Source organism: Sinohyriopsis cumingii, chromosome 14 (genome assembly GCF_028554795.1).
Source record: "Sinohyriopsis cumingii isolate HCF-2022 chromosome 14, ASM2855479v2, whole genome shotgun sequence".
NCBI lineage: Eukaryota > Metazoa > Mollusca > Bivalvia > Unionida > Unionidae > Sinohyriopsis > Sinohyriopsis cumingii.
The window spans coordinates 51,637,566-51,664,260 of record NC_142974.1 but is presented as its reverse complement, the minus strand read 5'-3'; the positions used below and the strand labels follow the sequence as shown (position 1 = coordinate 51,664,260).

General features: G+C 34.0%; 1 long non-coding RNA gene across 1 annotated transcript in view; it reads left to right on the top strand.

Annotated features, from left to right (window-relative positions):
* The window catches only part of LOC149783791 (uncharacterized), a 27,484-nt gene continuing 789 nt past the window's right edge, over positions 1-26,695 (top strand). Inside the window, exons 1-11 of the long non-coding RNA XR_016413668.1 lie at positions 1-28; positions 3,237-3,257; positions 4,094-4,114; positions 7,687-7,707; positions 8,369-8,389; positions 9,573-9,593; positions 10,425-10,445; positions 15,386-15,406; positions 19,777-19,797; positions 22,585-22,608; positions 25,937-25,963. This is a non-coding gene — a long non-coding RNA (uncharacterized LOC149783791). The remainder of the gene's footprint in view (positions 29-3,236; positions 3,258-4,093; positions 4,115-7,686; positions 7,708-8,368; positions 8,390-9,572; positions 9,594-10,424; positions 10,446-15,385; positions 15,407-19,776; positions 19,798-22,584; positions 22,609-25,936; positions 25,964-26,695) is intronic.

The following is a 26,695-nucleotide window of genomic DNA, read 5'->3' as shown; positions in this document are numbered from 1 at the left end:
TTTTTAGTCCAGCAAGAGGTACACCAATGTAAGTAATAATACATGAATGAATAATATACACTGATTCAGTATATAGATTTTACGAATGTATAAGACGTATAGGAATTTTAAGACACTTGTATAATTTACGAAATCAATATTGCTGGAATTTAAATTGCCATTTACCCGTGATGTTAGTGATATAAACGTATGTCTTCCTTAGGCTCAACTATCATTGTAATGTGCACAATTTCTGATATTACAATGCGATATTCTTCGGTTTTTCTTTGGCACATAATCGATTGTTCTCACAAATACACGATGATACAACATGTATATAACTTTCCAAGATGAAGGTAAACGTAAACACATATTGCACAAAAGAAACAATAGTATAACATGCAGATTAGATTATGAATTTAGTTACAATGAATAATGTAATGAAGTTTGATGTTTAAATACATTTTCTTTCTTTCGTATTAACATAATAAGAAAGTGCACATGCTCTATGCAGAACTGGGCATTTATATCAAGGTAAAAAAGCCATTATTCCAATTATATATTTATTAAAATACATTACATCGATCTCCTGAGATAACTGTGTTGTGCTAATTAACGTGTGTATATATGTATGTAACGTGTATGTAAGTTGACGCCTGAACACTACTATGATCAATATAGCTGAGATTACGAGATTAAGAAAAGATACATAATTTCGATTAAGCAATGCTAGCCAATTAATAGGATAAACTTGGTTCAGCTATGCACACGTGAAAGTCATCTATGGTTAGGTGCGTAATCAATGAATATGTATATGTGTACAACATCTTCATGTAATCCCCAGTGCTTAATCTTGTAGAAAAACTAGCAATTCTAAGTACACTTTTGATCTGTTTCAAGCGGAGCATAAGCTATATCCTCAATGAAATGTGGTGCGCGATGAAAAACTTGTAATCACGGAAAGCCTGCTGATTTCCGTGAACAGATGTATCTCTGGGTAAATTACAGATCATGACAGTCGAGAGGGTTTTACATTCCAGTGCAGGCCAAACATTGTTTCTTGTCCGCAATCGTTGCTTAAATTTCATCGCAAGACATCGACGAAATATATGCCTGAATCTGTGATAAATGAGTTTCAACAGTCTAGTCCCAGATGCTCGTTTACACATAGGCATGCATTTCCTTATCACTCAGCAGTCTTAATTCTTCATTTCAGTAGGGAAAACCCCGCCATATCGACGAATAATTGTAAAGCGATCATTGCCATTCTCTGCCAGTTTTTTCACTAGAGTGTTTAATTCATAAACTGTAACAAATAGATGAAACGCGGGTGTCTGAGCCATATATCTTACCATGGTTTGGTGAATGGCACGTACTAAAAATGTTCACGCTGTTTCTACTGTTGCTAAATGGATAAAGGGTTGATTCACTAAAACTTATAAATTTATGTAACCTGCACGGGAAGTTAAACGTTACTAACATTAAGTTCTCTCAAGCATTTTCGTTTTGCTTTGGGTTGATATGTATTATCACAAATTTCAACATCCACTAAAACATCGGCCGTTATTCTTTTCATGTTTAACTCCTATCGTGGTGAACATACTTTGATACTGGTATGTAACTAACACGCCAATACGTTTGTTTTAGAGAAAAAATAAAGCTGAATTTGCTAACTTATATATATTTCCCTAGATCAATTTTTAAACATCGTAATAATTATATAACCTTTGACGATTTCATATGCGATGTCCTTGTTATCTGTATCATTCAAGCAAACAAATGCACCACTATGAAGCTATGACAGTGATGTTATGTATGGTGAAAAAATCATTTTTGTTGATTACTCCCATGAACAAATAATATGGGCCTTAAATTCTGACGTGAATGCTGTTTCATCGTGATATCCGTGGCATGATTCCGGAACGCATGCTGGATTAAAGTTTTATAATGTCTCTGCTTGGTTTGGTTATGTTTTCGATCGTAACATGATATTTTGAAGTAAAAAGGGGTGTTTGCTTAATTTGAACACCGGAACATTTTTTTATTAATGTACTGGACTGCGTCAGCTACAATTGTATGTGTAATGTGTCAACTGTTTACACTTAAATAAAGTATATGCCCAAATTCCGCGCGCTTGGCAAGCGGAATAATTTTGCTTTCTCATTGTTCTTTAGGTTCCATACCCAGTTTTATAATCAAATGCGTTTCGATAATAATACTTTAATTACGTTCTTTTGGCATTTTCTTGTACCAAGTAATAATTGTATGTAACATTCCCGCGCGGACTGTATGATTGCCCAGCACATCATATTACAAGCCTTGCATAAAGTTTCAAACATTATTGTCTTAGATTTATACATGTGTAGTCATATTTGACTGTACATGTATATTTCATAATTCGCAAATACAGATCATGGTAGGAATGTGGCATTATCTCCTCAGTTTCAGTTCACTGGCTATAATGTTTGAAATACTGAAACAATCATGATCATATTAACGCTGTATATCACGCCTTGAGTATTTATATCAATAGACGTGTTTTGCCACATGTATAGGTGTCCAGTCTAAAGGCTTTTGAAATAGAATGACATGATTAATAAACGTTTTACCAGATATGCAGCAATGCTGCCGGGGTATGTGAATCGCGATGACATTGTAACACAAATTTGTGTGCGTGGGATCGACAAAACATCATTACTACAGACCCCAGGACAATCTTTCAATTTTATGTAGTTTGCAAGTGCTCGACACGTCCTTTGTGATAGTAAAGTGTATCAACAACTTAAATAGCATAAAGATCATGCAGGCTTAAATTGGAAACTATAAATCAATGCTATAATATTTAAATTCAAATTTGTCTGCACTATCTATATTTATCAATTGACAGTGAAATGTAAACTTTGTAGGCAAATACTTCTACTAGCTTACAATGTAATTGTATCATAAGGATAAGCGAATCAAAGCCAACATGATAAAATGAAACTTAAGAATACATTTGACTGATGTCCTGCTGCCCCAGAGCGCTTGCAAATTACAATCTTTAATAAACCTGACCCATTCGTATCTTCAGTGCGGTGACATACTAAGATTTAAGTATATCACAAGCCATATAGATTCTCTCAATAGGCATATGTATTGAGTTCAAGTCATGACATGTTTGTATTTGCAACTATGTACAAGCATATGTATCATAAATTGAATACAGATCGGCGAATGTGATTGCATTATTTCAAAGTTTGCCATTTTGTTTTCTTCAGGAAGAAAAGAGGCGTCAACAAGTAAGTTCTATCATGTCTACTCTCATCCAAAAAGGTACAAAAGTATTATGCTATCATCTTATTATATCATTTATAAACATGTACACGTACTAATAAAAATAAATTAGTAAGGTTTAGATCATCTTTCACTACAATAAGAAAAAATATTTGTAATATTCCGTCTTATTTTAGTATTTCCTATCCTAGTGTTTGACTTGAAGTCTTCAACATAGTTTCGCTTACTTCAAAGTTCTTTTACAGTGGTGATGTGAATATTTATTCAAGAATACTATTCATACATTGTTTATGTTTTTATTGCGTAATAATTCTTAACATATTGTGTTCGATCGATGTTGTAAATTGCAATACTGTGTTCTATCACCTGTTTATGTGCAATGCCTAATATGCTACATGTGGTTTTGTGTAATATGATTAAGATTAAAATAAAAATTGTTTTGATTTAATAGGAGATATTTTATAGGGTAATGATCCAGCCGATCCCGATAAGGCACGGTTTGGAGTAATTATGTGTAGATGTCGTGGAGAATTTTGTTCTAGTCAATACATCTAAGGTTGTTGTTGCTGTTGTTGTAGGGTTTAACACCATTTTTCAATATAATATAGTCTTTGCATGGCGGCCAGTATAACTGGTGGAGAAAGAACCCTGAAAAATCCCGGGAAAAGCCAACGACCAACGAGAAGGTACTGGCAGACTTTGTCACGTACCCATGTTAAGCGAGCCATTCGGGGAAACCACTGTGTTCGTGCTTGCAAATATGTGCATGCATATAAATCATATTTTTATAATATATGTGCTCAGTCAGTTTAATTCACTGTTTCAAATAACGCTTTTTCAGGACGAATGGCAAAATCAAGATGTAAGCACTGATAGTTCTACTATAAGCACATATTATTACATTGTACAGTTAATAAATGATTTAAAAGATATGTAGATATATACAAACTATTCATAAGATGTATGTCGCTGTTTGCAATAATTATAATATATATATATATATATATATATATATATATATATATATATATATATATATATATATATATATATATATATATATATATATATATATATATATTATACATACCATTTTATTATTGTATAGTTTCACTTTTATTAAGATTTTTCTGCATGCATATTGAGTTCCAGTTATATAGGAGATTCAGTCATTGTGTAGTTTGTGTCAGGGGAAACCTTATTAGAATATTGTTATTTGTATTGTTGTTGGTGTTGTTGTTGTAGGGTTTAACGCCATTTTTCAACACAAGATAGGCTATACATGGAGGCCAGTATCAATGTTTGAGGAAGAACCCAGATAAACCATGGAAAGAACCACCGACCCACGAGAAGCTACTGGCAAGCTTTCTTAAGTACCCACATTGACCGAACCCAAGACTCGAACAGAGGTGAGACAGCAGCGATCCGTAACGGTGATCGCTTTAGACCACTCGGCCGCTCGGGCCCCCGTGACCTGTATTGATACACTGCATTACATATTCGGCTGAAATATCATGTCTGCTATGTCTTGTTGTACATGATGTTTACGATTAAAATCAACAATACTTAATTTACCTTGGGACATTACATAATGTACCAATAAAGTCAAGATACAAGTCGTGAAGCTAATTAGGCCTTCTGCAGTTGAGGTGTTCCTTTAAACTATGTATTTCATGATAAAATCAGAAGTTGATAACATTTAATGAGTTATGAATGGGCTTCAATGCTTCGAGCAAATACGTTCAACGTTATCTTTTCATTACTATATACTATTTGAAATAATTTCAAAACGGATGTAGTACTTTACGGCATAATCTGCCCAGCCAACCAACTGGTTACGTATTTAATGTCTCGCTAACAACAGAGCACACCTTAGATAGATTTTGAAAAGCTTATTCCCGCATAAGTAATGTTAATAAGTGTGCTTGTCTGTTTGTCCTATAATTCACAATGATAAGTCATGGGTAGCAATATTCAATGATACCCTATATTTAAGTTTCCAGACTTTTACGATTGAAATACGGTCAAATGTTTGATCATGTTAACGTTCTTTGTCACAACCAGAACATATATAGAAATAACTGAGATTTAGGAAAATCTAAGTGTCCAGTCTATATCATTTTAGCTAAAATTATATGAGTAATAACCGTATGACCAGATATGCTGGCGGGGATGTGTAATGCAGTCAATATGTAACAAATGTACTCTGCGCAATATACACTTTTAATCAACAGTAAACCAGTCGAGTACCAAACAATCATGCTGACATTAGTGATCCTCTTTCAGCATGTATTTTCCAGATACACATCTAAGAACTATGGCTTGAGATCGATTGATGATAAATATGGTCGACACACCCGGCCTTAGAACAAGCATTTTGTTGTAACCAAACCTTGTATTTATTCAGGAATTGTATAAAACATATCAATATCACGCTCGGCATTTATACGTCGATAAATATTATATAATCGATAGCTATGTCTTTGCGTTCCATTAGTGTATTTAATATTTCACAAAACCACAAACCATATTTTGCGAAAAGTATTTGAATGAAATTTATATTATGTTCCATTTCAATTATTATATTTTCTTACATCTTATTTTGCATTGTTTTCGTTAGTACTTACCCCTTGAGGTATGTAACCGGTTGGGCCAATTTGCCTTCATTACATCCCTTTTCGTAGCGGCTTGTATTGCTAGTAGCATTTGAAATTATGGTCGATGAGTTATGATACACATCCATCGTGTAGTAATGTGTTGTACGATCTTTTATTTCATACTGTAATTGGGTTTGCTAACTTAGATCAAGTTATGTTGAGTTTTGCTCTATCTATATAACATAAAATACAGAGACAAATTAAGTGCGAAAATCATATTGTTGTATAATTTGTTAGTGTTTTCTTTCTAGGTTCAGACTGTCACGTATGGCTAGAAGTGTTTTAATATTACCGTTGTTAATTATTTAAAATATTAAACGTGTTTCAATTATGTGATGAGCTATTTGAGTCAAACATATTAAATCGTGTTTTATCCAAACCCCGAAATCTTAGGCTGAGGTAACCAGTTTTGGGTCCTTGCAGGGGAGAGCCGAAATGAGTCTGCCTGACATACGCACATGTCACTCAAGGAAGAACATATAACGGACTGTCCCTCCTACAAAGCAACCATCATCTCATATTCAAGGGTTATATTTGGTCCCATCTATAGTGTTCACGTCAGTGAAGTTGATTTTGAAACTTGAAGCAAACTCTAAATTTTTATATGATTATTAAGCTTTATATTTCTTGCAGCCATCACTGTCAATAGAAGGTCTGGCTATCTTCCTTATAAATATACGTATGTTTTCTCTTATGATACCCCAAATAGCATAGCCACAGCTAGGTTTGTTCAAATGTCTTTTGCACATATTTGCAAATGGCTAACGAATAATTCACCAATTCCTTTTACTTCGACTTGCTTTTTATCCTGACCTTTTTGTAGTTTCCATATTTTCTGTTTCGAATTGTTTGCATCGCCTTCACTTGAATGTGTCATCCTCCTATATATTGCTTTTCTGGCTCGCTTCTCTTGTGTTGTTAGATTGAAGTTTTCTGTTTTTTGTGTCATTGCATTTGTAGTGTTTTCATTTTATTTTATTTGTCTGAACCTCGTGATTCTAACGCATGTATCATATGTTTCTAGTTCTGTATCTTGTTCATATTTTTCAACTATATTAGTTAATTATTATACGTTCTATTTTCATTCCTTGCACAGTTTCCTGTGTTATCTCAATTTTCCTCAACTTGTTTTGTATCCATTTCTTATCTACCATACCGTTCATCCGTTTCAATTTCCGACTTTTTTTTGGCATACTTATATTGTCTCGTCTTTTTGGGCCTATGCCTATTTAGTGTGTTAATTAGATATTTCCTCTCCATCGGTTGTATTTCCTATGAATAATGGCATCTTTAAACCAACCTACATATCTTAAAGTGTACGTGTTGACAAATTGTGAATCAATCTTTATTTTGTGTTCCCCTTTAGGATTCGTCCTATTCCTTATCTCATCATATATGTTGTAAACATTTATGCTCGGAAATAATATTGCAATACAGGCGTTCCGCGCCCATTTATCACGTGGATATGCTCGGTGTAGCATATTCGTAGTTATGCCTTTGATATTTTGGTTGGAGAAAACATTGCATAATACATCACAAACATCTGAAGTATAGCTAACTGATATATTAAGGAATGAGAAAGCCAGATGCAGTGAGATTAGATGATTTAATTATACCACAACCCATAGTGGGGATTACGTCAGTGCGCATATGTTGTGGAGGACCCAGTTCAAGTCATGTAATTGAACAAATATGTATTCCCAAATATTTATATGTGCATATACCATCCGGTAAAACAGATGGGATAATCTGACTTTATCATTTGTTCTTTTGTTAGAATGAAAGGCAGCGTTAAAAAGTGAGTACTAGCATGTCAACTCTCTGCCAATAAGTACAAACAAGTTTTGTAACAATGTTCCTTTATTATTTGTAACACATGTGCACGTATTTATAAACACTATTAATACAATTTTGATCATATTGTACCTCAACGTATAATGTAGAATGATGTGTTTATATTTCATGTTTTGTTTTTATATTTCCTATCCTTAATGTAGATGTAAACACTGCAGTATATTTTAAATATTGTTCAAGTTTCTTTTTATGCAGGGAAATTGTTTTTATTCAATGCAAATTCTCAAGATTTGATTATGTCATATTAGGGAATGCATGTTTTAAAAATTGTTTTCTTTCGATATTGTAACTGGTATTAATACGATGTATCGCTTATTCAGTTGCAATACCAAATAGATTTCGTATGGTTGTAAAGTGTTCTTCAGATTAAAATGAAAGGTCTTCGATTTATTGCAGCCATTACGTAGCTGGATGATACAATCGATCTTGATTGATTACCGTTTGACCTATACGTATGAATGCGTCCATTTTGGAGTACTCAGTTCGAATCATGACATCCAATGTATTTTTACTTGGACATATGTGTATGTATATATACCATCTGTTGAAAACAGATGTGTTAGGTTGATTTCATTATTTGAAATAACTATTTTGCAATTTTTCAGGACGAAACCCAAAGAGAAGAAGTAAGTACTGACATTTCCACTCCTGTCAATAATCAAAGAATAGTATAATCTAAACTTATTACATGGTTAGAAAGACAAGAATGTCAGTGTCAGGACTTTAACGTTCGAAATGTTTACATATATCAAAACAATTTGTATGGCATTCTTGACGCACTAATAAAAACTTTGAATTGTTTGGCCTGTATATGTGTCCAGTAAGTATCAATAATAAATGTTAAAGAAACCTTGCACCATTGTATGCAAACCACTCAAAATCTGTAACAAATGCTGCACTTGGGTGGCAAATTGTTTCAAATGTGCAACACGTGTTGATTATGTTCTTCCGTTATATTTGTTTTAAAACAATATATTTTTTAAAATCAATGCATTTTGCTCAGAATAGCATATTTAAGAATTTGAAACAATAATTTTATTTAGAACAATTTAATATTTTCAAACATTAATTCGTAATTGACAACTGACTAACATACTACATAATACATATATCAGAATATATAACACGTAATTGCTAGACATTTCCTAAAACTTTGGAAGTGAAGTGTGTTTGTATATGATTTTGTGAGAGACTGACGAAACGTCAGTAGTACTGACCCAAGAACATCGTTTCAAGTATGGGTCGTGTGGTATATCCAGACGTTTTCTACCTTTCACTGAGACCATTTAGTGCATACAGAAGAAAAAAAGCATGACGATAAAAGAACCTTAAGTTGATAACTACGCATCAATGTTGTTACTTTTTAATCCACCTTAAACTGCAACTTGTGTATCGATCGTTGTACATGAAATAATCTCTGTGACCATTTACTTTCACTAACTAAAGCTGTTGTTTGAATTAAAACGGATAAGCGAATCCCAAACATGATGATACCATGATATATGAGAACTCCATTAACTGATGTCCAGAGTATATGCCATTTGAAACCGTTGATATGCCTGACATATCCTTCAACTGTAGATTTTTAAGGCAAGCAAATTTATATAGTCTGAACGAAAAAAGCAGGAAAGTTACGAAACACAAATTTAAATATACAACATCCCATAGAGGAGATTAACTAAATGCGAATCGGTTGTTGAGTAGTCAGTTGACTTGTATTTGAAACTATGTGCATGCATATGTACCATCTATTGCAAATAAATGTGTGAAGCAGGTTTAATCATTTCAATTATTGTCGTTTTTCATCAGGATGAAAGGCAGCGTCAGAAAGTAAGTACTAATATGCCTACCTTCAGCCAACAAGTAGAAAAGCGTTGTGTTTTTAGTATATTGTACCATTTCTGAGGCATGTACACGTAATAATAAAAATTATTCCATTCATTTATAGCGTCTTGCACTACAAAATATAAAGTATATATATATATATATATATATATATATATATATATATATATATATATATATATATATATATATATATATATATATATATATATATATATATACATACATACATACATACATACATACATACATATAATTATGTATATATATGTATGTATATGTATATATCTATTTATATATATTACTATTGCGTGTTATCTTATTATTTCTTTTCCTTTTCATGATTTGAAAACTGCAATATAGTTTCACCTTTTTTACAAAAAGATTCCCTGCGGTGATATTGGTTCCGAATGAGCCATAATTTACAGGCTGTGTTTATGTCCTGGTAGAGGATTCATGCCTCGAAAATTATTTTCTTTCGAAATTGTAACTTGAATGAATATGCCTCATCGCCTATTTAGGTGAAATATCCAATACGCTACGTCTGATTGTACTGTATGCTTCAGGTTCAGATTCAAAGTAGACATGTTTTGTTTGCAAAGGGACATTACACATTGTGATGATAGAATCGAACTAGATTAAATAACTGTTTGATCTATACGTAAGGATGCACATATTATGGTAGTATCTATTATAATATATCGTATGCAATTTATTTGTAGTTGCAAATATGTTCATGCATATCTACCAGCTGTCGAAAACAGAAAAATTGTTTGATTCCTCATTTCAAATAAGGCTATTTTTGTACTTTTTTAGGATGAAAGCAAAAGAGAAGAAGTAAGTTATAATAGTTCTACCATCGTTAGATAAAATTATTATGTTGTATTATGATATCAGTTCTAGCCATCTCTCTCTCTCTCTCTCTCTCTCTATCTCTGTATATAAGCTATTGATGTAATGAGGTCAGCTACTCCCACAATTCTACAAAGTATAATGTATAAACATATCTTATTTTCGGTCCTCTTTTACATTAATTACACTGGTCAACAGTGAAATCATTACTGACTTGAAAAGGCCCTAATCTGTAGTATTTTGGTGTGCCGAACACGAATATAACCGTGAAAAATTTGTATTGGCTCTCGTTTTGAAGATATTCATATACCTCATTTTCTATGTTTCACTGTGTAAATTTCTCCAGTAGGACTGCAGCAACATCCGGAATAATGATGTAACATTGCATAATACCATCATGCTCACATCATCCACAGTTGATTGCATCATTTTCTGATGCAATGCAATACTAATGCCATGCGGCTGCTGAAGTAAGTTGACGTCAGCAGTGTACTATACATGTGTAGGCCTATTATACTAATGCCAGGCGGCTGCTGAAGCTGACGTAAGCAGTGTACTATATAAAGCCCAATCAGATAGGTTCAGCATTTAAAATATTTTAGACGTTGTGCGAGACAGTTCAAGCTACTGTTACATAAAACTTATTATTTTATCCATTTACGTACAATAAAGAACAGTAATGCCTCGAAAGTGTGTTAATACCGCGGACAATTTTTGCTATATTTGTGGGGAAGTGACATTTGCCAACCAGAAGAAAAGTATCAATTCTCAAGTGAAGAAGGCATATCATCTTTACTTCGGATGCAAGGTTGGTGACCAAGACAAGCCTTGGGCTCCGCATATATGCTGTGCTACATGTACAACACAGCTTTCACAGTGGTTGAATTGCAAAAGGTCATCAATGCCGTTTGCAGTCCCAATGGTGTGGAGAGAGCCAAGCAACCACCTAAATGACTGTTACTTCTGCTTGGTTCCTCCTCTTTCCGGCGGAATAACGAAGCGAAAGAAGTCGAGAATAGTCTACTCAAACATTCCGTCTGCATTGAGACCAGTTCCACATGGTGAGGGACTTCCTATTCCAGAACCTCCAGCAGAATATTCTCTTGATTCATCTGACGAAGACAAAGGTGAGTCGACCTGTTCTTCTCCTGGTCCATCAGCATGCAGTGATCCAGATTTTCACTGTGGTGCATCATCAACCCCACACAGAATAACACAGGAAGAACTAAATGACCTGATTCGTGATTTGGACTTATCAAAGAACAAGGCAGAATTGCTAGGATCAAGACTCCAACAATGGAATCTTCTAGAAGAAGATGTCACAATTACTGCATATCGAAAGCGCCACCAGCAATTGGAGCCTTTCTTCAGAAAGGAAAGTAATCTGATACTCTGTTCCGATATTGAGGGCCTCATGAATGCTTTAAAAATCACTCATGACCCACAAGAATGGAGACTATTTGTGGACTCTTCGAAACTGAGTCTCAAGGCTGTGCTTTTGCACAATGGAAACATTCTTCCATCTATTCCAGTAGCGTATGCTGTCCACATGAAAGAGACATACGATAACTTAAGGCAGCTACTGAATTCCATTGAGTATAACAAGTACAGCTGGCACCTCTGTGGTGATTTGAAGGTAGTTGCCCTTTTAATGGGACTGCAGCAAGGATATACAAAATACATGTGTTTCTTATACGAGTGGGATAGCCGAGCAAGGGAAATGCACTACATGAGGAAGGAATGGACTCACAGGCAGAATGTAGCCATTGGAGAGAAGAATATCCAACACCCAGCTCTGGTTGAGGCTCAGAAAATCTTGCTACCACCCCTTCACATCAAACTAGGTTTGATGAAGAACTTCGTGAAAGCCATTGACCGGACTTTGCCAGCATTCCGATACCTGCATGAAAAATTCCCTCGACTCAGCGAAGCAAAGATTAAAGAGGGAGTTTTTGTGGGTCCTCAGATTCGAGAGCTTTTCAAAGATGACCGGTTCAACAACTTGCTGGAAGGTGACGCGAAACAAGCATGGAATGCTTTTCGCCTAGTTTCTACAAACTTCCTCGGAAATGTTAGGGCAGAAAACTATAAGGAACTAGTAGAAGACATGTTGATGAAGTATAAGAAACTTGGCTGCAATATGTCTCTAAAGATTCACTTCCTTCATTCCCATTTGGATTTCTTTCCTAGCAACTGAGGTATTGTTAGTGATGAACACGGCGAACGTTTTCATCAAGATATCGCAACAATGGAACAAAGATACCAGGGAAAATGGTCCACTACAATGCTGGCTGACTACTGCTGGACACTCCTCAGAGATGCTCCCGAACAGCTGTACAAGAGACAGGCGAAGAAATCTAAGATGTAGTCAATGACTTGATTTTTTATAGGTAGGCTATTACAGTTGACCTTTTACTATTGGAATGCATTTCGTTATGTAAACATTAATTTCTTGCAGATTACAAAAAAACTAGAGCCAATTTTGCAATTTGACTGTCATATTCGTGTTCAGCACATAAAAATTGATAAGAATTGACTAATTTTATTTCAGTAACATGACTTTTGTAAAAATTTGTTGTCCAGTGTTATTATATAAATAATGTGAGCCACTCTGGTATGTCAAGCGTATTGTTTTTTTCATTAAGTATATTAAATATATGTGTTTTTTTCTATCAGGGGCAAAATGTTTTGAATAGTGTATTGTTTCGAAATTGACACTTGAGTTAATCAACTACATTCAATATTCAATGCAATACCTAGTTAGTTTCGATTGGTTGTACACGATGTTTCAGATTGAAATAGACGTTATAAGATATATTAGGGGAAATTACATTGCATATCAACAACATTGACTTTTCAAAATAGTATTTTGTCTATGTGTATACATTTATCTATAAACATTGTTACGTTCAGCGACAAGTTTTACTAAACCATGTATGTCTTCAGTAGTTGAGATGTTCATCTCTATCGTGGATTTTACGATATCGTCAGAATGTGAGAGTATTTAGCAAGTTATGAATTCACCACAGTATTTTCAAGTAAATACGTGCAAACAACATATTTTTCAGATATACAGCTCTTTAGACTAACGCGTACCTAGAGAGTTGAAATTATTAATGTATATTTCATTGGCACATTGGGATTTGGGACAAACTCAATCTCCATATTTTTAACTTTCATTCATCAATGAAGTTCTGCAATTTTTTTTTCGAAATATGAGTTCCCTAAATTACACAATCAAGGTGAATCCCAACACGGTTCATGTACCGACCACGCCTTCGTTCATTAAAGACTGGCTAAAATAGCGACGATAACGTTTACGTTTACTCATTTCTGTGTACTCTTTGTAAACTTGTTATATTATGTGCCTTATTCTCTTACTGTTTCATGAGTTATCCTTGCAGAATGTTCTCTTTATCTTCTTTTCTTGATTATTTATCTTTCTTTGCTTTCTCTTTGCGTTCAGCATTACCATTTTCACTGTGTTGTGTACATGTTTTGCCACAATTTATTATATATCAGTGTCAATTTGAATACACTGATCAGACGCTTCTTCCTTTCTTTGTAGATGTAAGCTTCTAAGGACATTTGGCGAAACATCCTAATTTTTCCCTATATCTTTATCAATTTCAATACCCTCGTCTTGTTCTCCTTATTATTTTCTCTGTAGATTTTCAGTTTTTAAGGTCAGGACCGTTGATTCCACATTTGTGTTATCTAATACAGAAAATAAATCCTTCAAACAAACTTCTACCTTTGCAACCTAGCATGCAAAAGAACGTTGAAGCTGTTTCGCATGTTCTTTTCTAATTTCTATCTTTATTCCACCATATCATTTTTGCACAACCAGAATATATGTTTTACCTCTATATTCAATTGTATTGTTTAGATTGTTTCATCTGATATATTTCTGGTCATTCTTCTTTATGTATCATCTTTCTTTCAGTATATTTTTTTCATTCAGACGTAGATTATTTGTCTCACTCATGTAGTGTTTTCCTGTTGGACGTTAGCATCTTTATGTGAGTGTTGCTCCATTATTCATTCTCTGCCTTTGTCATTTTCTATGGAATGACGTGTTTTGTTAACTAATCTTTTACAAGTATGCATAATCCCCTGTGACGAAGTAAGTAAAATCCCTAGTTCGACAACGTAAACATCTTGTGAAGTTATATCATTTAACACCACTTACAATACAGAAATCCGTAATATAACTTGAGGAAACAAGTTCATCAGATGTTATGTACCTATTACCATCATGGATGCCTGAATATAATCTTGCAGTACTTGCTTTTTGCAATAGTTTTGGAACAGTCTAAGGATCGTAATTCACAATTCTAATCACGTTGTTTCAGGGAATGAGTAAATATTAGTATTAAAAAACGAGGGGTAACAATTGAATTATAACGCTTTTGGTCAATGCGTAGCTCAGCAAACACACATATCGTATCATATTAGTAGCATCTATTGAATGTATGAACAGCTGGAAAGCATAATAACCAAACATGCTTTCGTTCTAATCAATGATTTCAGCTTACTCTGGACCACTTTATTGGTATTTCGACAATGAAAAGTGGGTAAAATGAACATTCAATTTTATTGACATCACGGTTTGTTCAGTTAAATGGATACACGGCTCAGGGACAAGTTGATACAATTATATTTCAGAAGCCAAACGTTCGACTTAACGAAAATGTCATTTAAATGTAGATAAAGCTTGTTCCAGTCTTTAAAGTTGTTACGGTGATTTAAGAATACAAAAACCCACCCATGCCTCCATCTCAAAGGTCATTTGATGTGGAGTACTCAGTTCAATTCATAGATTGAACTTTGTAATTTGGAATATGTGTATGCATATGTAGTGTATATAGAATACAGATGAATGATGTTGATTTCACTATTTTAAAAACCACCGTATTTTTTAGGACGAAAGGCACAGCCAACAGGTAGGAATTAACATATCTACTCTCAGCCAATAAATACAAATTAGTATGTTATACGGTTATTATATCATCTACAACACATATTTATTAATAAAAAGAAATTATAGAATTGATATATTAGTTAGAAGCATATTATATTATAAAATTTTATATTATTTTCTGCGTTCACTTGGAATATATTCACATCCTTTTTTATGACATGTGTTCTTGCAATATAGTTTTACTTTTATTTCAGTCGTTTACCTGTACACATACTTCTTTCGAATAAAGAAGGATATACACTTGTTAATGCTATATTAGGAGAAACATGCTTAGACAATTGTTTTCTGTCAATAATGTGAGTGTGATGTGGAATTCTAGCCTTGAAATATATTCAGCATGGCAGTTTATAGTGATAAGTTGCACTGGAGCGTCTTGCCACGTACATTGAGCATCATGCCTCACGCAATCAGAGTATCATTTCGCCAGGCCAACCAATACTAACACGACCGTATTAAAGCTGAGAGCCTTGCGAGGCAGTTTTTAGTACCTTCTTTATAAGTCTTTGATATCAGTCGGCCGGGGTTTGAACACACAATATCCGCATCCAAAGAGGGCACTCTGACAACTAAACCACCGGAACGGTCCCTTTCGATTCGTGTCATGTATGACTGTAATGTATTACTTAATCATGTTTAATACATTGTACACTACGAATGATTGTACATTATGTTTCAGAATAAAATTTTAAAATATTAGAGTGTTTAGATCCATTATTGCCTTCACTAACTAATGTTATTAATACCTCTCTCTCATCCGGGGAGTTCCCATTATTTTTCAAAACTGCCATTGTAAAGCCTCTGCTGAAGAAACAAACACTAGACCAAAACGATTTAAAGAACTACTGCACATTTTCTAGTATCCCCTTCATATAAAAAATCTTAGAAAATGTTGTTCTATCCCAGCTTGTGTCTTATCTGATTTCAAACAGTCTATTTAGCAATGTACAATTTGCATATCGCCCTTACCACAGTACAGAAACTACTCTTCTAAAAGTAGTTAATGACATTCTCTCTGCTTTAGATAGCGGACAGATTACAGTTCTCACCCTCTTTGATTTGACTGCAGCATTTGATATAATAAACCATGATCTATTACTTCATCGTCTCCAGCATGTATTTGGCATTCATGATACAGCCTTACTGTGCTTCAGGTCCCACTTGGTCAACAGGACACAAACTGTGTACGCAAATGGAATACACTCCCGCCCAGTTCATATATGTTGTGGTGTTCCACAGGGGTCTTTTCTTGTACATGTTCTCTTCCTTATGTACACTCGGCCACTCTCATTTGTCATATATCAGCATCCAGTGTCTCATCAATTGTACGCTGAGGACATCCGAATATACAAATCTAGTCAACCAACTGAAGCTGAGGAAAGCAACCAATGTGTAGATAGGTGCATTTCTGATGTGAAATCATGCATGACATGTAACAAGATGCAGATGAATGATGATAAAGCTGAGGCCATTCTGATCACAACACAACTAATTTCCCGTTCACATCATTTCCTTCAAAGAATTAATTTCAGCAACACCAACATTAAGTTCACACAATCAGTATTAAACATATCTGTTACTCTGGAAATTACTCTCACATTGCACCAACTTGTCATAAACATATGCAAGACTGCATATTTTGAGCTGAGACGCATCAGTTCTATTCGTAAATATCTTTCAGTTGATGCCACTAAAATACTTGTGTGTTCATTAGTACGTTCAAGACTGGACTTTTGTAAATCAATTCAGTCTGGTTAAGCTCAATATCTACTCCAGAATCTAAATAACGTTCAAAACACAAATGCTTGGATCATCCTTAGAGTATCACCATCAGTGCACTACTCCCGGCTGCTCTGTACTCTACACTGGCTATCCATTCGATTCAGAATCAAACACAAAATGTCTTCTATGTGCTTCGTTTCACTGACGGTCTCCAGTCCAACATGACTATCCGATCTCACTCATGTGGGGACACCAGCATGATACTTAACACTCCTCTTCTGACAATCGTATACTCAGTATTCCCACTATGAAAACGAAGTCATATGGACAGCGTTCTTTTGCATACCAGGGCCCAACAACGTAGAATGAATTGCCCACTGACACAAAGACACAGTGATCCTATTTAAGAGCGCTCTTACAACTCACTTATTTTGACTGCAAGAGCAAACTTAAAGACCTAATAATATCTCCTACCGTAACTATTTTATAGGAGGAGTTAATGTTTGTAACATGTACTGGTGTTCAGTCGGTAACGTTTGTAGCAGGAAAACATGTATAATTAAATTTGACCAGATACGCAGAGATGCTCTCAAGGCATTTGAATAGAGCAAATGTGTATAAATTCATGTTCTTGGGGAGAATTGATGCGAGCGAGCTCTCACAAGTGAGTTTAAAGTAGAGCATACAGAGTGGTAGTATGTATAATACAATTTGGTTTTAACATTTCACAATTAAAATGCTTTTCAAACATAAGTCACCTCGCTGGAAGTGTTCTCGGAGCGGTAGTGACTGCATATGTATTTCTCAGATAGAAAGCACTTCATACACCTGGGTACTTAGATGGCGATTTCCACTGTGCAAGAAAGGAAGTATATTATATTGAGAAGAAATAAGATTTGTACACTTCATAAAATAATATATTTCCCTAGAATATAAAGCGATAATGAAGAAAATATGAACATTATTTATTGCAAATTAAATTCCAAAAATTCCTAGAGTTAGTAACACGAATCTCAACTATTAAGTCCTGAATACATTTTAGTTTTACACCAAAATAAATCCAGCGCAGTAAGTGTTGACGTGCCTGTGGTATTCTGTCTTATGGTGATGTGCCTAGTCTTTTGTTGAAAGACAATACTACCATCCAAAAATCGATCCCTTTTTCAATTTCAGTTTTAATCCATTTCTATATTTCAAAATATGTTATTTTTGGCTGCTTTGTATTTGTAGTTAAGAAAGACTTGAATTAGAAAATTTGAATAAGTAAATTCCAGCCCAAATTGAATACTGGACAGAGCAAGAATACGTATGATTCTGGTCTGATGTTACTTAAGGAATGCATAATATTCCTTACCACCAATATTATAAAGTCCTCTAATTGACCTCAGTTCGCAATTAGTAGTTTGTTTATAATACCAAAGTATTACCTAAAATAAAATTTGATTATCGAAAGTTACAAACGCTTACAAGATAAAATCTTCGGTTTAGTTAGAAGGTCTATGGGCAATGTGCTACTATTTTTTTCTTTTCTCTTCCTATCGTTTGTGCATCATCTGATGTTTGTGTATCTTTATCTTTTGTTTTGCTTTATCATTTGCATCTTTTTATAATCTTCTTCCTTTGTCATTGATACTAAGTTTTAACTAAACATTTGTTGCGAGCCATTGTAGCTCTTTAATGAGGATATAGTGCTTAAAATAGAGTAAAGTAGTTACAATGTAATTTGTAATTAATTATCTTATACGATTATGTTTTACCTGTAATTTCCCACGTTTCTTTTCGAAACTATTAGCACACATTCATTCAAATCAGGAGTGGGAGTTGATATATCATATAATGTTGTGACATGTGCTTAATCCAGTTAGATCAGTATGTACAGTTGACACGATATGTCTATGAATTAGAGCAGTATCTGGTCTTAGTGAATCAAACTATATGCATTGATCCTCTTTTCGGGGTCGTGTTATTGGGTTCTTATTCCCAGCATGTATCGAGGTGGATGCCGAAAAATAGTTTTTCAATCCTGGCATTCTGCGCAAATTTATTGACCGTATAGGAGTCAAAAAGCATATTCTTAGGTTTCTGATTGATATTTTGTTTACTGGTAAAAACAGTATGTAAATAAATTGACAAAATCAAATGACACAATGGTCGTGTTTTGTTCTCCATTACTTTATGAATGGTGAACTGTGTTTTTAGCAACATTTTGAACATTGCAGCGTAAGTCCTAATAAGGATGATTGCGTAGTTTTCAGTTGCAATTCAGTAGTTTTCATTGAAATATAATCATAATTTTCCATGGCTAACGTAGGTACAGATTATTCGAATTTCCATTTCAACTTTGCTGCGTGATATTACGAGTTTATTGAGGACCTGACTTTGAAAGACAAATATTATGATAGCTCATTCATATATTCAGGAGTGAGATCATACAGAAGAGAGATCGAACTTTATTATTTCACAACCGGTAAAAGGGATTAAATCAAAATGCATCTGCTGAAGGTGCTTTATTTATATTTGCGAATATGTACAAGCATAAGTACCATCTATTGAAAACCGATGATTGAAGCTGATTTCACCATTTCAAACATCGGTGTTTCGCATTCATTTCAGAACGAAAAACAGAACATACAAGTAAGTACTAAGATGTATATTATCATCCAATATGTAAAAAGGTATTATTTATAATGTAATTATATAATTTGTAACGCATGCATGTGTATTAACAACATATATTCTTATATTTTAGATCAACTGTTGTCACAATGTACAATGTATACAAATGTATTGCCCATTAAGGTGCAGTTACAAGTAAGCTACAGTATGCTTGCCATTCAAATCAAGGATGCTTGGATTATTAGGAAACATTACATAATGTATCGATACCATCGACCTAGTTCAAGAGAGGTTTAATATTTATGTAAACTTGCATGTGTAAATATATTAAAATCCAGTTACTCCTGAAACAAACAGGCCTTATGTAGCTTACATGCTTTTGTATTGTGTATTTTTGTCGTTAAAATAAGGAGATTTACCGAGCTATGAAAGAGCGACAATGTTTCCAGTAAGTACGTACAAACTAGTAACTTTTAATTTGCTACCAATTAATTGCCATATCCCAAGATGGTGATTTTATGTTAAGGCTTATTCTGCATAGCCCTTGGTATCTTATTGATTGCCCAGCCCTTACTAAAGCAAGCGCTCGAGTTAATGTTACATTAGCCTTGAGATACATGGAACAGCTATATTGAAAATTGTATTATCAAGTTATTAACATTGTTTCGGCAACTTTTTTACTTCATGTCTTGCACGTCTGGTTTGTCTGCTTAAAGAGTAAGATGTTTCAGTGCAAATATATGAACTATGCAATCTCTAATCACTGCGTGTCTGCTTGACAAGAACGGTCATGAAACTTAATTTCATTTGGTACACTGGACCCTAAAACAAGTATTATGTCATAGCTGAACCTTGTATTCGTCTAATAAGTTTTGAAAAATCGACGTTTGTAATAATCCTATCTACAAATTCCAAAATATCTGAATTAGAGGATATTTTATTTACACATTACGATTTCATTATGCAAATACATGGTTGTGCTAGCTATGATGTCTGGTAGTTTCAAAGATACGATGTTTGTGAAATTATAAGAGCTGAGAAAGTGTTACTAGCAATGACAATGTGTGCTTTTGATATACAAAATGATGTGAGTGATGTAAATTCTGGATGGACAAAACTGGCGGCATGCAGATCAAACCCATGTTCAGAGGCTTTGAAAATTAAATGCAGAAAATCAAGTTTATACACCATTTAAGGCTATTTGTATCAGGATAGCTTGAGCAAATTATTGACACAATATAAGTGTAAAAATAAAAGCCAGTCGCACTTGATGAATTGAAACTCGCATGTTGTGTTGATTATAGCTGGGTAATAGTTGGTAGATGAAACTCATTTCGATTTTTACTGGACGTATGAAAATGTGATACCACCCTATACTAAAGACAATAATCATCTAAGGAAGTTTAGCCTGAACAGTGAAAATAAATGACAGTTGAATATCGTTTTAGCTCATACGTGGACAGTAGATGGCATATCTACTGCACTATATATCAATACAACTGCATATCTGTGTAAACATTTAATGGAAGATTGAATGCGGTGTACATTTATTATTACACTTCCTTGGCTGGATGCTAATTAAACGTTACCCATTTCTCAACCTGTAAGTATTACCAAAATGGTATGAAGTTGTATCATATATATATATATATATATATATATATATATATATATATATATATATATATATATATATATATATATATATATATATATATACATACATACATACATATATATGTGTGTGTGTGTGTGTGTGTGTGTGTGGTTTAGTCACACATTCCAGTGCACGGTTTCTTTTTCAATTGGTAGTGTATATTTCTATGTTTTTTATGAGAAGATTCATTTGTATATAATTCTCTAAGTTAGCCTGATACATTGAATTATTGTTTTGTTATGATAGTTTTACATCTGTATTTACTCTTAATTTTAATAGCCATGATTCATGTTAAATATGGACATATTTTGGCACTCTGTCTCAGTGGGGGATGTTACATTCAGACGTTCAGGAAATTTAATCACATGAATTATTATCTGTGTGTTTTTGGCTTGCAATAAGTCAATGATATTAATTTTCTAAAAGATTATGTGTATGACTGATTGTTGCAAATTATTGTAGCTCTTTAATGCCGATATGCTTAAAATAGAATGAAGCAGTTACAGTTACATTTGTGATTAAGTGTCTCATAAGAATATAGTTTACATGTAGTGTTCCACATAATGTAACATTGTTGGAAATATGAGCACACTTATCATTCTACTATGGAATGGGAGTGGAGAGTGTATGTATGACTATAATTTAATTATATAATTTTTGTGAATTGTGCATAATACAGTTATATCGATAGCTCCAGTTATTACAATCTGTTCATGAGTTAGCTCAGCATCAAGTCCAAAAAGGGTTTCACGGATTCATATTGAGGACCAATTATAATGTAGGATCCACTAAAGTGCAGGGAGAGTCATCGTGTATAAGCGGATGGTTTTGTATTTAATTAAATGTGTAATAAAAAATACACCGTGGATTGTCGCATTTTCCGTGTAGAGCACATTTACAACATGTCTCGCACTAACACACATGAAGTAATGCCGCGTTCATAGGAAATGCAAACAAATAAATGAAATCAAGTTCAGACATCAACAGTTCTTTTTAAATCATGTTTGTGTATTTAGTATGCGCATTAAATTAATGCAAGCAATTTGGAAGCAGGGTGCATTTTTCATATATTTTCTCAAAACATAGCTCATAGCAGAATCAGCCAAGATTATTACACCATTTATAATATGTTTCTAATTCTGTTTCAGGACTGTAGTGAGAGAGTGGAAGACGTAAGTACTAATTTTCATTAAAAATAATGTATATCAGTAAACAATGCAAATGATGCCGCTTGTCCATCAGTTATAAGACATATGCACGTGTATTAAAGAATTCATATATTTAAGTATTTTAACCACATTTGATCTATACATTTTCCTCTCATTTACAATCAGATGACCATAACACCATAATTTCAGATGATCTTAATTTATCCTAATGGTTTGATTTAACGGTTTGATTTAGTCAGGTAACTAAATATATCTTAGGAATGTATAATTATTTTGCCCAGCAAACGAAATATGTATTTCTGATGATGATGATACGAGGGTGGGGTAGTGTGACTTAAAGATAAATTACTAAGCTTCTCTAGACACATATACAAATTCTCTTACATTATAGAGATTGTGTGGTATTGCACAACCGTGTACAAAAGCAAACTTTATATGATTCCCATTGTGTATATAGTTCCATAGTCGGATGAAAAAATTCTTTCTATAACAAATATTTAATATGAACAGATTTTGATCATATTCCAACTCGTCCAATGTATCAATGATACAACTTAATAGCAGCACTAACATAGCCATCAAGGGCGCCGAGTGGCCGAGTTGTCTTGAATTGAATTACGGATCACTTTCATCTCACCTCTGTCTGAGTGGGTTCGAGTCTCGGATCCGGCTAATGTGGGTATGTCAGAAAGCTTGCCAGTAGCTTCTCAAGGGTCGGTGGTCCTTTCTGGGCATTTCCCGGGTTCTTGCTCCACCATTAATACTGGTCGCCATATATAGCCTATCGTGTGCTTAAAATAGGCGATAAACCCTACAAGAACAACAACAACAACAACTTAGCCATCTCTGTTGCGCATCTTTTACTTACTTGGAAAACAATATCCGTTCCTTGCAAATAGATCAACTCACAGCACGAAGAATGATTAAGAAATCCTATCCACTCTTCCAGCCCGTATGCTCATGCCCACATCAATTATCTTTTATTGAAAACGTATCATGTTAGTAGATCTTGACCAGAGATAAATTGATTGTTGCGAGTGTTTTAACCTGATGTAATGCTTCTTTTAAATAATTTTCTAGTTCAGCATTACATTCAACTATTCCAAAGTATGTTTATATGTGGTCATATCTGCCCGTGTTCTAACATGACCTTTTATGTTACAATGTTTATTTCCACACTTTAGGGCTTATGAGTTTCGGTAAATCTGTTTCCATGATTAATATTTGGTTACGGGTACGTCTTATGTGTAAAGTAAAATTGTATCTTAGACCTTGGTATCTACTTCTTTGAAATAGTACTTTTTGTATATTGATATTTGTTTGTTTGACGTGTTCTCGCTTTGCTATTGTGTCTGTGTGTATGTGTGTGTGTGTGTGTGTGTGTGTGTGTGTGTGTGTGTGTGTGTGTGTAATTCCGGTTGAAATATTGAATGTCGTACATTCTATTAAAATAAGAAAATGCGGGTGAATATGTTAACTAATGAATCGTTGTTTACTTGTGTGCTATATGCAACACATTACATCGCGTGTCCTATGACATAATACATTCTAATTAAAACTAACGGAAAACTGATTTTAAGCACGGCTCTGAAGATTTGAGATTCAATGTTAATAAATATTTTCTTTAGCACTTAAAACCATGATAAAAGTCAAGTGGGCCACATATTTTAACCGCAAACATTACAAAAATCTTTTACACAATACACCTAAAATATGTATCACATTATATCCTGGTTCTGGTTTCATTGAGGATCTTTCATTCATCTGATGAACACCGAACTTAATCGGGCAACATTGCAGCATCTGGTAGCATTTGTGGCTCAGACATGATGCATTGCGCATTTTGTCAAAAAGAATGTATAGGCGGATCAACTGCACGTCCATCGTCAACTAACGATGGATTCAAACGTTTTACTTAGTCACAGTAGTGAATACTTATCATAACGATAGCATAACAGGCCTTGAATGATCTTGATGATATATCTTTCATACTTACTCCCGGCCCTTTGCAATATGCCATGAAGAATGAAATAAGAATCGCATCAGAGATCATCGCATAAATGATTCAAACATATGCAAGCTTAGGCCAATTCGTCTTCATTTGTGTTCAAAGTAAATTTGCCTAATAATGTCCAGGACGAATTTCTCCAAACCGCCTTAGTTTGTAAGGAAAGGGAAGGGAAAACCTTACAAAGGATGTCCTCTCTTCTCATGCTTTTCCTTTCCAAAAATCCGTGCACTTGCTAATGTCTATATTTATAGGTTTGGTCAAAGATCATTACCAATTCGTTGGCCCATTCAAGTCTTGCTTGATTTGCCTTTACCTCAGCATGAGTCTATAAAAAAGGATAAAATTATATACATGTCCAGTGGGTGATGTTTATTGAAGTCCCGCAACTACAACGGTATCCCCTTGGTGTATTGTAGGAATGTAGAATTGTTCACATTTTATTCTCAACTAGCTTTACAAACAAATTCGAGTTGTCAAAAATGAACACTTTGCTAGCGTTGTCAAGTTCCATTTTCTGGAGCGGGACTTCAAGCAAGCAGACTGAATGAAACTTAAATGCGTTTGCAGAAACTAACTTTAATAACATATGCTTCATAATGTATTAAGTACGACACATCAAAAGGTAACATTTCATTACATCTTGATGCAATAAAAACCAATATGTTGTTTGTTTACGACTTCACAAATGTTTGCAACAGCATATCCTCAAAGCATCCATAAATTATCACACAAAGCGAATCGGTACCCTTCCGTTTATAAGGAGAATGTAAGCATATAGATCACATACATGGTTGGTAGGTTGTTTGGTTGGATGGTTGGTTGGATAGTGTGTTGGCTTTTAATGTCACTTTCAGTATGTTATTGGTTAAAACATCTCAAAACAATCAAGCTTAACTTTATTTTCCCTCTGACTAGCCAAAGTTTTAGTTATTGTCTTTATTTAGATAGCTGATTTCAAATCGATTTAAAGCTAATCGAAGTAGTATATTATACAATTATATCAATTATATGAACAGCTCACTACTTGCACGTAACTTTGTGACAAACGGAACCGCTCATGTAAGCAAGTACTTCGTATCAATTGCAGTTATTATCAGTTAACACTTGATAAAATGTACTAAAATAAATGAAGTTTAAGCACTTAAACGCACCACATCAAGTGACGTCATGTATCTAGTATGACAGAGCGATATGTTGTTGCACTATTTATATTGTAGAAATATTGATTAAAACATATAAAACAATATTTTAAAGTTATTTCATGATCATTACAATTGCTATTTGGTAATATGTAAATATACTTCCTTCTTTATCTTGCAGGATCAAGACGACTAAGATACTTAAAAGGTATGTAAATAAACTGGTCTTATAATTGGTTGCCTGATGTAGCAAAAACAATACCTTATTTATTAATATGCTGTCCATACATCTGAACATATTATTTTCATATTTCTAGATGCAGTTATTGTGCATTTATTTTGTAAGACGTATTAGCTTAGTTTGCCAGTTAGCATGAAACTGTGATGCTTTTAAATAAATACATGTATGTTATACATATGTAGGGAAAATAAAAAATAAGATCGGACTATCTAAATTCATCATATCTCTATAACTAGTGTCATATACCTGCAAATAAGGACATAATACACTAAATGTATATTTAAATATGTTAGTGACCAGTCCGTGGTCGCTTAACGGACAAGAGGACGTATGAGTCAAAGTTATATTTCATCGTACCCATTATCATACTGAGATCATATGCAATGTACTCTTTTGTTAAAACACATAACGTAAGATACATTCAAGAAAGGTTAACAACAATCAATAAACTATCTGGTTTATAATTGAGGACTTATCGTAGAGCAGATGGGATTAGAATGTGGACAAGCCCAAAACACATGTTCTTCATCACAGAGTATCATTATGCTAAGAGGCCTACAATGTGACGAGCTTATCATATGAAATTTTAACAGCTATTCCAATACTGCGCTCAGATTAGACAAAGTAAAGCTTAAAGCACACAAAGTGTGTTATTTCCAAAAGATTTACGCGTTGTCATTCCATACCGTAATCGGTTCA